Genomic DNA, 12,370 nt, shown 5'->3' with positions numbered 1-12,370 from the left:
TTCAGATTTGACATGAGCTGGTCAGAAAATTATGACTTCCACTGAGGTGCCTCTACGCCTGAGGCAGTGTAGGACTGCTATAAAAGACAGCCCAAGTCTCTGCTCTCACATCCACTTCTCTCACCTCCTCCTCCTCTTCAGGAATCAGGTGAGTGGGAAGCCTCTTCTCCTCAGCCTCTTGCTGCTGCTTCTAGAGCAGCTCTTGCCTGGCTGGAGGTCTCAGCTGAGAGGAGCTGTCGTAGCGCAGGGCTGGGAGCTGCTTGTGCTGGGAGAGGGCAGGGGAGAGAAGGTCTTGTGCAGACAGAGAGAGGCTGGGACTTGGCTCAGGTGGCTCCTGGGCTTTGAGCTGGGCACTGCAATGGGGGCCTTGGTTGCAGGGTGTTTGGTGGTAGCGCTGGTTATCCTTTGTCCTCACACTCTGCTTCTCCCTTCCTTCCATCCTAGGTGCACCTGTGACCTCAAGCCATGTCCTGCTGCCAGCCTTGCAACCCCTGCGGCCAGTCCTGCGGCCCCTGCCCCCTGGGCAGCAGCTGCACTGAGTGCTGTGTCAGACAGTGCCAGGACTCCCATGTGGCCATCCAGCCGCCTGCTGTGCTGGTGACCCTGCCTGGGCCCATCCTCAGCTCCTTCCCCCAGAACACCGCCGTGGGATCCTCCAGCTCTGCTGCTGTTGGCAGCATCCTGAGCTCTCAGGGAGTGCCCATCAGCTCTGGGGGCCTTGACCTCTCCTGCATCACCAACTGCTATGGTGGCAGCAGATGCCGTCCCTGCTAAATCTGCTGGCAACATCCTTCGGCAAGAATTTCCAAGACCTCAGAACATGGTTCTTGGCAGAACATGATTCTGGGCAGGAGATAGAGTTTCTGGACATTCAATTTACAGCTTTAGGATGATTTCTTTCTCCTACTATTCCATCTTCTTTCTGTGTTGTCCATGTGTCCCCAGGCCAGCCCAGGGAACCTGTTTGCCTCTCGTCCTCTTTTGGGCAGGCAGATGGACGCCCTGCACGAGCTCCACTGCTTCTTAGTGGCTGCTCCTGGTGCTCTCCATGAACCACATCCTTTTCTTTACACTCAATAAAGTTCTTTTGCATCCAAGCCTTGGCCTCTGAGTCATTCTTCATTTTCTGGCAAGCCTTCCATATTGTTTAGGGAGAATGGTGGAGGAAGAAGAGGGTTCAACTCCCTTGAAGCTGACAACGTCATACCTGGCTACTCAATAGCCAAAGGTCATCAGGAAGACCATGTCTCTAAAGTTTGCAAAAGTTCTTTAGGGAAACAGCAATGTCTGGGGACAGCCTATAACCTCACTTCTTTTTTCTCCTTCCCTCTCTTACCTGGTCTACAGTCCATGGCCTGCACACTGGAGCATGGGTAGATGAGATACACTCCCTCAGCACAGACAGGACTCAGCTGTTATCCCAGACATGCAGGGCTGAGGTAATTCACAAGTTTCCTATCACTCATATGCAGGCTAATGCAGTGGCAAATGAATTTCAGCTGAATTTGTGCAAATGTCTTAGGGCTTTATTATAAATTTGTGTCATTTCTCACCTGTATGAATGTATGCAATTTGTCCATGAAGTTCTTTCTGGATGAGGCCTTTGATCAAACCAGTGCCCGCTGCTGCTGGATCAACCTTTGACTGACAGTCCACATTCACTTTGTGACCTCATTCCTGTGTTTGCACTGTACTGTGTTGTACCTGTCTCCAGGAGAGAGAAAAAGGATGTTTGTTGCAAAAATGGGTTGCCTACCTCTGTATGGCCCCTTCTCCAGCCACAGCCTTTTTCTCTCACAGCGCCTTCTTACCAACAGCCATTGTTTGGCTCCCTGGATATCTGTTATTGGTGTTTGTGACACCTTATCATCTGGGCTTCTGCACCACCTGTGGCTCAAACATCCATATGGACTTGGACTGAAAAAGGAGAAGTAGGGAAAGATATAGAGAAGGAAGAAAAGCTATATAAATTATCTCTGAATTTGGGGGTTAATTTCTTTATAATCCCCCACATTTTAATATGCAATCTGATTACAAAAATAAAAGGCAAAAAGATTAACATCAGAAGGACAATGACAGGGTGCAACATTTTATTAAGAACTTCAGTTGCTCTTGGTGACCATCCAAATGAAATGTCCCAACAATTGTGTTTCCTGTCTTTCTTTGGTTGCTTATTCACCCTGTGAATTTTTTTACATCAGGATGAATGGTAATCAAAATTTTCTGTCCATTTTCTCGAGCTTTCTTCAATAGTATTTTTCACATCCAAGTGACGTTCATTCAGTAGGAATAGGCTGCTGCTCTTAAGCCAATGCATAATTAAATCATAACAATTGGTAAGATATAAGAGGAGCTAAATAACTGAAATCACATCCCATAATGTCAACAAAGTTACAAGCACAAATACTAGGGCACTTGCATGTACAATAATGTTGTTTACAAATACAAAATCACAAGGGGTTCTCACACAAGCACATCCATTCCATCAGGCCCACACTCTGTGCTCTAGGGTCTGGAGTGCATCTCCATTGGGATTTAATCCTGACATAATTATTTGATATATCGCATATACTGAAACACCGTGCACTGTTACAACATAAACTGTGGCTTACAATTAGTGGGGTCATAAAGGAAAATTAAGAGTTGCTACTATTATCTAGTTGCTAGGAGTAGAATTCCCTTTTGCATTATCCCAGGTTACCTTTTGAACGCCACCTTCTTTTGTAATTGCTGCTCCTGTAAATTGCACCCACGGGAGAGAAGTGGGTGTAATGCAGAATGCATATGGTTACCATATTGATTAATATAAACAAAAGCAGCCAGGGTTTCAACTTGTGAGTTGAGCTTGTTTATGTGTCAACTAAATTTGGTTCCTGCTGGCAATGATTCCTCCAACAAAAATGATAAGCAGTTCTTTGGTAAGTAACTCAATTTTCAGTGGGGTGTGCTGGCGCAATTCCCAGTAATGTTCCTGGAAAGATAAAACAGTGCAAGTCTCAGCAGAGCTGGCCTAGACAGGTTAACCCTTAATTGCTCAAGGTGTATAACCATGGGTAAGCGTCTGCTCCAAGAGCGGCTGTTGAACTGGGACATTTCCTACACCGATCTTGCTGGGAGGGACCTTCACCATCTGCTTGGGGGCCTCAGGAAAAGCCTGGGACCCCAGTGTTCTCCCTCTCTCTGGAAGGAGCATCTCCTGGCTGTTTGCAGGAGCCCTGATGCTGCTGCCATCCTCAGGACATCACATGGGAGACCTGAGAGCCAGGGAAAACTCAAAACAACCCACTCCCTTCACCTTCTCTCTCCTTTGCAGGCTGCCCAGCTCCGCTGTTTTCTGACCCAGCTCTGGAGGTTTTTGCCACATTTTAATCAACGCCCCATCTCCGCCTGGACCCCCGCTGCTCCTGCATGGCTTCAGGGTTTTTTGCAATGCTTCGTTTGCCTCCATGAGCCTGCTCACCTCTGTTGTTCCAGCTCGCCTCTCCAAGGTTCCTCCTACAGCACATTTCACCACCCGTAGTGTTTTGTGGAGATAACCAAAAGCTCCACAACTTTGTGAAAGTTGTAAAGCTGGTATGTTTATTACAGCACCGGATGCATGTGGAGATTGGTCTCCTTAAAAGACATGGGTCCTTCTGGGAACTTCAGGCCCCTTTTTATTCCCCTCTCAAATATGTATGCATACAATTTCACAATAGGTTCATACATATTCATTTTTACGAATTTCCTGTGACATTTGCCTCTAGTTCTTCTTTATCAGAAAGAATTCCTAGGTCAGGTTGACCTGCTCTTACAGCATTCTCTCTGTCTTTCTTTATCACCTTCTGCCTCCCCTCCCTTATCTCTGTCCTTCACTGAAGCAGTTTCTCTGAGCCTAGGCTTTGCAGTCAGGCTACATAGCTATGTTCTCTAACCACAGACTCAAAGATGTACATTCCACCTAAATCAAAATGGTTTTCTACTCTGCAGAATTTTACTCTGTCTCAGTAGCGGCACTGAGACCAGCTGCTCCCCGAGACTTTTGCAAAGGGAGCCACCTCCCCTCCCCTCCACCGCCATCGCCGCCATCACCTCATGAGGGAGCCGAGCTCGCGGCACAGCGCCCCCTGCTGGCGCAGGGGAATCACCGCACCCACCCTGCCCAGCCAGGAGCCAGCAGCGCCCCTGCTGGCTGTGCCCGGAACTGCACCAAAGGGGAAAGCGCCTGCGGCTGAGGGAGGCCGGGCCTGGGTGTCTGGTTCTGTTTGCAGCTGTTGTTTGTTTGAATTGTTATTCATGTATTTATTACAGTAAATGACTGTTATTCTTTTTCCTCCATCTTTGTCTGACAACCCCATATTTTCAAAGTTATAATAATTTGGAGGGAAGGGTATAGTATTTTCCATTCCATGAAGGTTCCCACCTTCCTTGGCAGACACCTGTGTTTTAGACAAAGACAATTGTCGATATATGGTAGAGAAAAAGAGAAGCAAGAGAGAGAGATTAAATGAGAGAAAGAAAGGAAGACAGGTCACCAGTGCTGGCTCAAGAATTGATTCAGCTGATGGAGTATCCAGGCAGAAAAAGGCCATTTGTTTCAAAAAAGTGCTGTCCTACCTCCACATGGCCCCTCCTCCAGCCACATCCCATTTGTTCTCACAGCTTCTTAGCAAGAACCCTCAGGTGGCTGCACAGCCATCAATCTGGGTTTGAGACATGCAGAAGAGTCCCTCCTCTTCTGTGCTCCTACAGCAGTGCTCAGTGAGATGGACACAGATGGCGTCTGTGTCATGAGTCTGGGCAGGAAGAGCATGGGGGGAACTGAACAAGATCCATGGGGACTTTGTGTGCCTGAGCTGTTATTTTGAGCCCAGCTGTGCCTTCAGGAGTTTCTGAAGATGCTTGGAGAAAAAACAGGATATGGCTGGAGAAGGGACAGCACTTTCCTGAAACAACCAACCGACCTTGCTGTAGCTCCTGAAGAGAAGCAAAACATGAAACAATACAAGGAGATGAATAAGATCACAATGTGCACATGGGCTGTAGGGAGATCAAGGTCACCAAAAACCCTTGAAACTTCCAACCCATTTCCAGAAAAGTCTGAAAGAACAGACTGTGTATGAGAACTCGTTTGCATAGAAAGCAAGAAACCTATAATTGGGGCAGACAAATCTATCCATGAAAAGGTATCCCTCCAAATCTCGGCACTGCCCTCAGGACCTTGGACATTCACTGGACTGGACTAGCACAGGTGGATAGATGCTGGTACCAGGACTGACATCTCACCCACTGGATTGATGATGGTACCAGGACTTTTCTTTTCCTCTGGTTCTCTCTCTTTATCTCTTCTTTTTCACCAAGCTACTTAATCCAAAACCCACTGCCATGTGCTTATATAGTAGGCCTGGGACTACTGTAACATAACCAAGATCCACACTAAGTGTATAATTTACAAATAAAACACTGTTTTTTTATGCAGACCCTCTGACTTTTGCCATTCCTTTTGACCTTGAGCATTTATGAACTTTGAGTGTTTTCTACGCATTAAGGGTGGGACCCCATGGCCTATGTAACTTGATTGGCAGATGCTGATCCCAAATTTTGCACCACCTCAGCCCTGCATGTCTGGACAGCAGCTGGGTCCTGCCAGGTTCTGAAGGACTCTATGAGGTACCTGTCTCATGTGCCTTTGACCACATGTGCTGCTCGTGGGCCCTGGACTGGGTAATGCAGGGTCGGAGAAGGAAAAGATGAGGCTGTGGGCTGGTCCCAGACATTGCTGTTTACCTTCTCCATTCCTGCCACCCTTTGGAGCCATGTTTTCCGTGTTTGTCATTGCCAGGGATGTTCTTCATCAACTCCAATGGAAAAGGCAGAAAGGAAAATCCACTACAAGGAGTCCCACGCTCTGTCCATCCACCCTCTACCCTGAGCAGACTGGAACAGTTGCCATGGAAAGAAGGACAACTTAGAGGCCAAAACTTGGATGCAAAACAACTTTAATGAATATAAGGTAGAAACAGAGGTGGCTCACAGACAGCACCAGGAGCAGCCACTAAGATGCAGTGGAGTTCCTGCAGGATGTCCATCTGCCTGCCCAAAAGAGGGAGGGAGGGCAACAAGTCCCCCTAGGCTGGCATGGGGAGACATGGAGAGCAGAGGAAGGACAAAAAAAGTAGAAGGGAACAATGGCTCAGACACCAAATACCATGTCTTAAAGCTCTATCTCCTGACCAGGACCAGGTGCTGAGGTTCTTCTCTAAAGACTTTAGGCAGCTTTAGCAGGGACGACATCTGTTGCCACCATAGCAGTTGGTGATGCAGGAGAGGTCAAAGCCCCCAGAGCTGATGGGCACTCCCTGAGAGCTCAGGATGCTGCCAACAGCAGCAGAGCTGGAGGATCCCACGGCGGTGTTCTGGGGGAAGGAGCTGAGGATGGGCCCAGGCAGGGTCACCACCACGGCCGAAGGCTGGATGGCCACATGGGAGTCCTGGCACTGCCTGACACAGCACTCATTGCAGCTGCTGCCCAGCGGGGTGGGGCCACAGGGCTGGCAGCAAGGCTCACAGGGTCTGCAGCAGGACATGGCTGGGGGTATCAGGTGCACCTAGGATGGAAGGAAGAGAGAAGCAGAATGTGAGGACAAATGAGAACCAGTGCTACCACCAAACACCCTGCAGCCAAGGCACCTCCTGGCCCCCACTGCAGTGCCCAGCTCAAAGCCCAGGAGCCACCTGAGCCAAGCCCCAACCTCTCTCTGTCTGCACAAGATCTCTCCCCTCTGCTGTCCCAGCACAAGCAGCTCCCAGCCCTGGGCTCTTGTAGCCCCTTTCAGGCGAGACCTTCAGCCAAGCAAGAGGTTGCCTTGAAGCAGCTGGAGGAGGAGGACGAGGAGAGGTTTCCCACTCACCTGATTCCTGAAGAGGAGTAGAAGGAGGTGAGAGAAGTGGATGAGAGAGCAGAGACTTGGGCTGCCTTTTATAGCAGACCTGCACTGCCTCAGGTGCAGAGGCAACTTAGTGGAAGTCATAATTTTCTGACCAGCTCATGTCAAATGCAAACTATCCCAGCTAATAATGGGGCTGTGTCCTGTTTTCCTGCACTGCTGCCTTTTCATTTCCTGGCTAATTCCGCGTGCTTTCCTATATGAAGATCTCTTTCTGTAAGTGTCAAGATGAGAGCATCAATGATTTCCAAGGCACAAAGACGTCAGCATAGGCAGAAGTGTGAGATTAATTGTTATTGGCATTCCCTGTGGGGAGATGATGTTTACCTCTGTCATTCCTGTGGTCTTGGTGGTGGCAAAGTTGTCAGAAAATGGTCACTGCTCTTGTACTTCTATTCCACGTGCCCAAGGACTCTGCTGTGAGGGGACATACTGCGTTTCCACAACAGAGATCTCAGCTAATGATGTTTCCTGACCTTATTTGAATGTACAGTTTTTTGTTTGTTCCATGAAGACATGTGTGAGTACACGTGTGTTAAGTCTAGGCTTGTAGTAAAATGCCTGGTGAAATTAACAAGAAGGTAATTCTTGGAGGTATTCAAAAACATTATTAACAAGGCAGTCATTTTTCACAACCAGTGTGAGTTCATGAGAGGAAAGCCCTCCTTGTCAGACTTAATTTCCTTTCACAACAAGGTAACCCACCTCCCTGATGAATGGAAGCCAACTGATGTAATCTTTTATTCAATTCTCTGAAGTTTTTGACACCATTTCTCACAGGATCCTTCTGGATAAATACATTGTGTGATGGGTGAACAACTGGCGCATGGGTCAGGCACAAAGGGTGACAGTGGAGGGGTCACACAGAGTGAAGAGGTCCTGGAGATGATTTGAGTGCTGGCAATTGAGACCACTGCTCGGGTCTCACTAGGAGCAGGTGAAGCCTTGGTTTCTGGACATAAGAAGAGCCAATCACTAATGGCTCTGAAGATCAACATGCTGCTGGCCAAGACTGGGCCAATAAGAGAGATCAGTAATTCCTCTGTGATGATGTATTTAAGAAGAAAATCAAAACAAAGTCACACAGTTTTTCTCCTCGTAGGGAAGAGGAGGAATTGAGAACATGTGAGGGAAACAACATGGCAACACCAAGATCAGTGGAGAAGGAGGGGGAGAAGGTGCTCCAGGTGCCAGAGCCAAGATTCCTCTGCAGGATGTGGTGAAGACCATGGTGAAACAGCTCTTGCCCCTGTAGCCCATGGGGATCCACAGGGGATGCAGAGATCCACCCATAGCTCATGGGGATCCATGGGAGATGCAGAGATCCACCCTCAGCTCATGGGGAAGGTGCCCTTGCGGGGGTCGGTGGATGCCTGGAGGATGCTGTGATCCAGTGGGAAACCTGGTAGAGAGAGGGGGCCCTGCTTCTAGGCTGGAGCAGTCTGTCCTTGGAGAAGTGCACCCTGTGGAAAGATAGACCCACATTGCAGCAGTTTTGGGAGGACTGACTGCCCATGAGAGGGACTCCCATTGCAGCTGGTGTGGTAGGGCTGCTGCTTGTGAGAGTGGACCCACGCCAGAGAAGATCACAGAGAACTGTCTCCCACGGAAGGGGCCCCATGGCCTCACATGGGAAGGACTCCTCTCCAGGAGTAGCAGAAGAAAATCTCAGTGATGAAATGACCCAAAAACCCCCATGCCCTATCTCACTGCACTGTCAGTGGGAAGGATGGTGGTAAAAAGATGTATAAAGGGATTATTTTGCTTCTCATTATCCTCCTCTGATTCTGGTTGTAATAAAGTCACTTTGAAACTTTAAGTTAAGCCTGTTTTGCCCTTGAAGTGTTTTCTCCTGGTTCTTATCTCACTCATAAATCCTTTGTTATATTTTTTTCCCTCTCCACTGCCCAGCTGTAGCAGGAGAGGGTGAGTGAGCGACTCTTCTGGGTGCCAAGTGTCAACACACAACAATTGCATAACTTGAGTGTGCTTGATACCAATTCCAACTTGTGAAATATCTGAGAACTGAATGTAACAACAGCAGCTGGGCCCTTTAACCATGTGCTAGAGGAGGTGTGAGGTATATATCTGTACCTGTGTGCTGGCCATGTACACCAGGCAACAGGACACAGGAAAAGGAAGAGATAAAGCTGTGAACTGTTCCCAGGCACTGTTGTTTTCTATCTCCACTACCAGTATATTTTGGATTGGTGGTCTAATCACCATTGGCTATAGACTAGCAGGGGATGTCTTCATCAGGTCCAAGGGAAAGGGCACAAAGTAAAATCCACTGTAGGTACTCCCATCCTCTTCTTCTATCTTTTCGTGAGCAGATTGGAATAGTTCCTACTAGGAGTATGAGGGACAGACACTAAGATGCAGTGGAGATCCTGCAGGTTGTCCTTCAGCCTCTCCTGTGGAAGGAGAAAGGGCAAAATATCCTCACTAGACTGGACCAAGGAGATAAAGACAACAAAAGAAGGAGAAAAGTGGAAGAAGGAAATAGCAACCTGAAGCTCTGTCAAGTGTCCAAACAATGGAGACCTTGGGCATGAAGGTGAGAAGCACAAGAGTGGTGCCCATTTCCTGACAACTTTGCCATAAACAAATCCACAGGCATGAAACAGGTTCACATCACCTGCCCACAGGGGATGCTGCCAGCCCTTGATCTGAGCATTGTGCCTGTGCTGATGTCTTTGTACCCAGAAGTTCATGAACCTCTCATCTTGACACTTAGAGATGTTTGCATGAAAGAAAGCACGTGGAATGCACTAGGAAATAAAAAGGCAGCAGTGCAGGAAAACAGGACACAGCCCCATTATTAGGTGAGATAGTTTGCATTTGACATGAGCTGGTTGGAAAATTACGGCTTCCATTAAGGTGCCTCTGCGCCTGAGGCAGTGCAGGTCTGCTATAAAAGGCAGCCCAAGTCTCTGCTCTCTCATCCACTTCTCTCACCTCCTCCTCCTCAGGAATCAGGTGAGTGCAAAGCCCCTTCTCCTCTGCCTGCTGCTGCTGCTTCAAGACCAGTCCTTGCCTGGCTGGAGGTCTCAGCTGAGAGGGGCTACAAGAGCCCAGGGCTGGGAGCTGCTTGTGCTGGGAGAGGGCAGGGGAGAGAAGGTCTTGTGCAGACAGAGAGAGGCTGGGACTTGGCTCAGATGGCTCCTGGACTTTGAGCTGGGCACTGCAGTGGGGGCCAGGAGGTGCCTTGGCTGCATGGTGTTTGGTGGTAGCACTGGTTCTCGTTTGTCCTCACATTCTGCTTCTCCCTTCCTTCCATCCTAGGTGCACCTGTCCCAGCCATGTCCTGCTGCAGACCCTGTGACCCCTGCGGCCAGTCCTGCGGCCCCTGCCCCCTGGGCAGCAGCTGCACTGAGTGCTGTGTCAGGCAGTGCCAGGACTCCCACGTCGTCATTGAGCCCTCCCCTGTGCTGGTGACCCTGCCTGGGCCCATCCTCAGCTCCTTCCCCCAGAACACCGCCGTGGGATCCTCCAGCTCTGCTGCTGTTGGCAGCATCCTCAGCTCTCAGGGAGTGCCCATCAGCTCTGGGGGCTTTGACCTCTCCTGCATCACCAACTGCTATGGTGGCAACAGGTGCCGTCCCTGCTAAATCTGCTGACAACCTTGGGCAAGAACCTCCATGGCCTCAGCATCTGGTCCTGGTCAGGAGACAGCTTTGGGACATTGTAATTTGAATTTCAAGCCATTGTCCCTTTCTTCTCCTGTCTCTTTTTGCTCTTTCCTTTTCTGTCCATGTCTCCTCAAGCCAGTCTAGTGGAGACTTGTTGCCCTCCCCTCCCTCTGCAGGCCAAGCAGAGGGACACCTCCACTGCATCTTAGTAGATGCTCCTGGTGCCCTCTCTGAGCCACTCTGAGTATTTTTTTCCTCTACACTCAATAAAACTTTTTGCATTCATGTATGTGCCTCTGAGTCCTCCTTCGTTCTGTAACAACTGTTTCAGTCTGCTCAGGGAAAATAGCTGGAGAAAGAAAATGCTGGCATTCCCTGTAGTAGATTTTCCTTTGTGCCTTTTCCCTTGGAGGTGACTAAGTCATCCGTAGCTTCTCAGGAGCCAAAGGCTGGGAGACTCCCTCTAAAGGGTGGCAGGAATGGGGAAGGGAAAAACAATTCTTGAGACCAGCCCACAACCTCATCTCTTCCTTCTCCACCTTTCCTTTTCCTGGTCACGGCTCATGGCATGCAAATAGAAGCACAGGCAGGTGAGACTCACTCCCTCAGCACAGACAGGCAAAGCTGCTGTCCAGACAATGCAGGGCTGAGACAATTCACAAGTTGGAATTGGGATCAGCCATATTCAGGGTACACAGTGGTAAATGACTTTTGGTTCAGTTTGTGCAAATGACTTACTGCTTCACTAAAGGTCCATATTTCTTCCACTTGTGGATGGATGTTACCTGAACACTGATAACTTCCCTTTTGACCAAACCAGTGCCCAAGAGTATCAGTTAAAGATGATGGACCCTGTTTTTTGTAAGCAGTATGTAGTTTATATATAGCTTAAGGTTTTGCAAAGTATTAAAACAGACTATGTGTTAATGTTAAATGCCTTTATTTATTTTAAGAGCTATGTTGGTTCAATGTACTTGTGGAGTATCTTATCTGAATGATAACAGTGAAAAGAACCAGGAGAAAAAATACCAAGAGAAAAACGCAAGGAGAGATTTCATACTGACCCTCCAGATTATCAGAAAGTGTCAAACAATGGAACAGAGCTTCGAGAAGAAATGAAATATATGAATTTCATCTACAGGATGGCATGAAGACAAGTCAAAAGTCGAGCCAGGCAAAAAAATTCCCTGAATATGTAAACCCACAAGAATGTTTGAATATGTATAATCCTCATGAATATGTATTTATCGGATGTAATGGAGAAGTATGTAAGAAAATTGTTTTAAGCTAATGGGCTGCTCCTGGCAGCTTGCCAAGCACCTCAGCACTGGATAATGTCTCTTTTATCCCTTATTAAACTTATAAAAATTTTAAAGAGTGAGCCTTGTTTCTCACATCCACTAATAGAATTGCTAAAAGCTTATAAACATTGTCCAACTTCATAAAGAGCCATGTGGACTAAGGAAAATTGGCAAAGTCTACAGTTAGTTGCAGAAAAACTTAAACTTTGGCAAAAGATGGGAGAGGGAACCACCAGCAAAGGAGAAGACCTGATATCCATACCAGTGAAGGCTAAACTCAAAGAGAAATATGTTGTGGAGCAGCAACAGAAAGATCTGATGAGTTGCAAATAGCCTTGGGGGCTGAAACAATAGCCCACCTCAGGGCAGACTGAGAATGGAATGCCCAGAAGAAGCTAGCCCAAAACCTGAAAAACCAGTTAAACAAACTTGTTCAAAGCCAAAGAGCTTTGGAGTTGCAAATTAACACTGTTGGGGAAGGTGTGAAGAATTAATTAGAGTTTTTCAGCCC

At 48.1% G+C, this 12,370-nt stretch overlaps 3 pseudogenes; 2 read left to right on the top strand and 1 right to left on the bottom strand.

Moving 5' to 3' along the window:
• The first annotated feature begins 12 nt into the window (after window positions 1-12).
• Window positions 13-774, top strand: LOC135458437 (feather keratin Cos1-2-like; annotated as a pseudogene).
• Window positions 775-6,257: 5,483 nt separating this feature from the next.
• Window positions 6,258-7,029, bottom strand: LOC135458411 (feather keratin Cos1-2-like; annotated as a pseudogene).
• A 2,448-nt stretch (window positions 7,030-9,477) lies between these two features.
• Window positions 9,478-10,537, top strand: LOC135458304 (feather keratin Cos1-1/Cos1-3/Cos2-1-like; annotated as a pseudogene).
• Window positions 10,538-12,370: the final 1,833 nt, after the last annotated feature.

Source organism: Zonotrichia leucophrys, chromosome 27 (assembly GCF_028769735.1).
Source record: "Zonotrichia leucophrys gambelii isolate GWCS_2022_RI chromosome 27, RI_Zleu_2.0, whole genome shotgun sequence".
In the NCBI taxonomy this organism is placed as follows: Eukaryota; Metazoa; Chordata; class Aves; order Passeriformes; family Passerellidae; genus Zonotrichia; species Zonotrichia leucophrys.
This window is presented reverse-complemented; position numbering and strand designations above follow the sequence as displayed.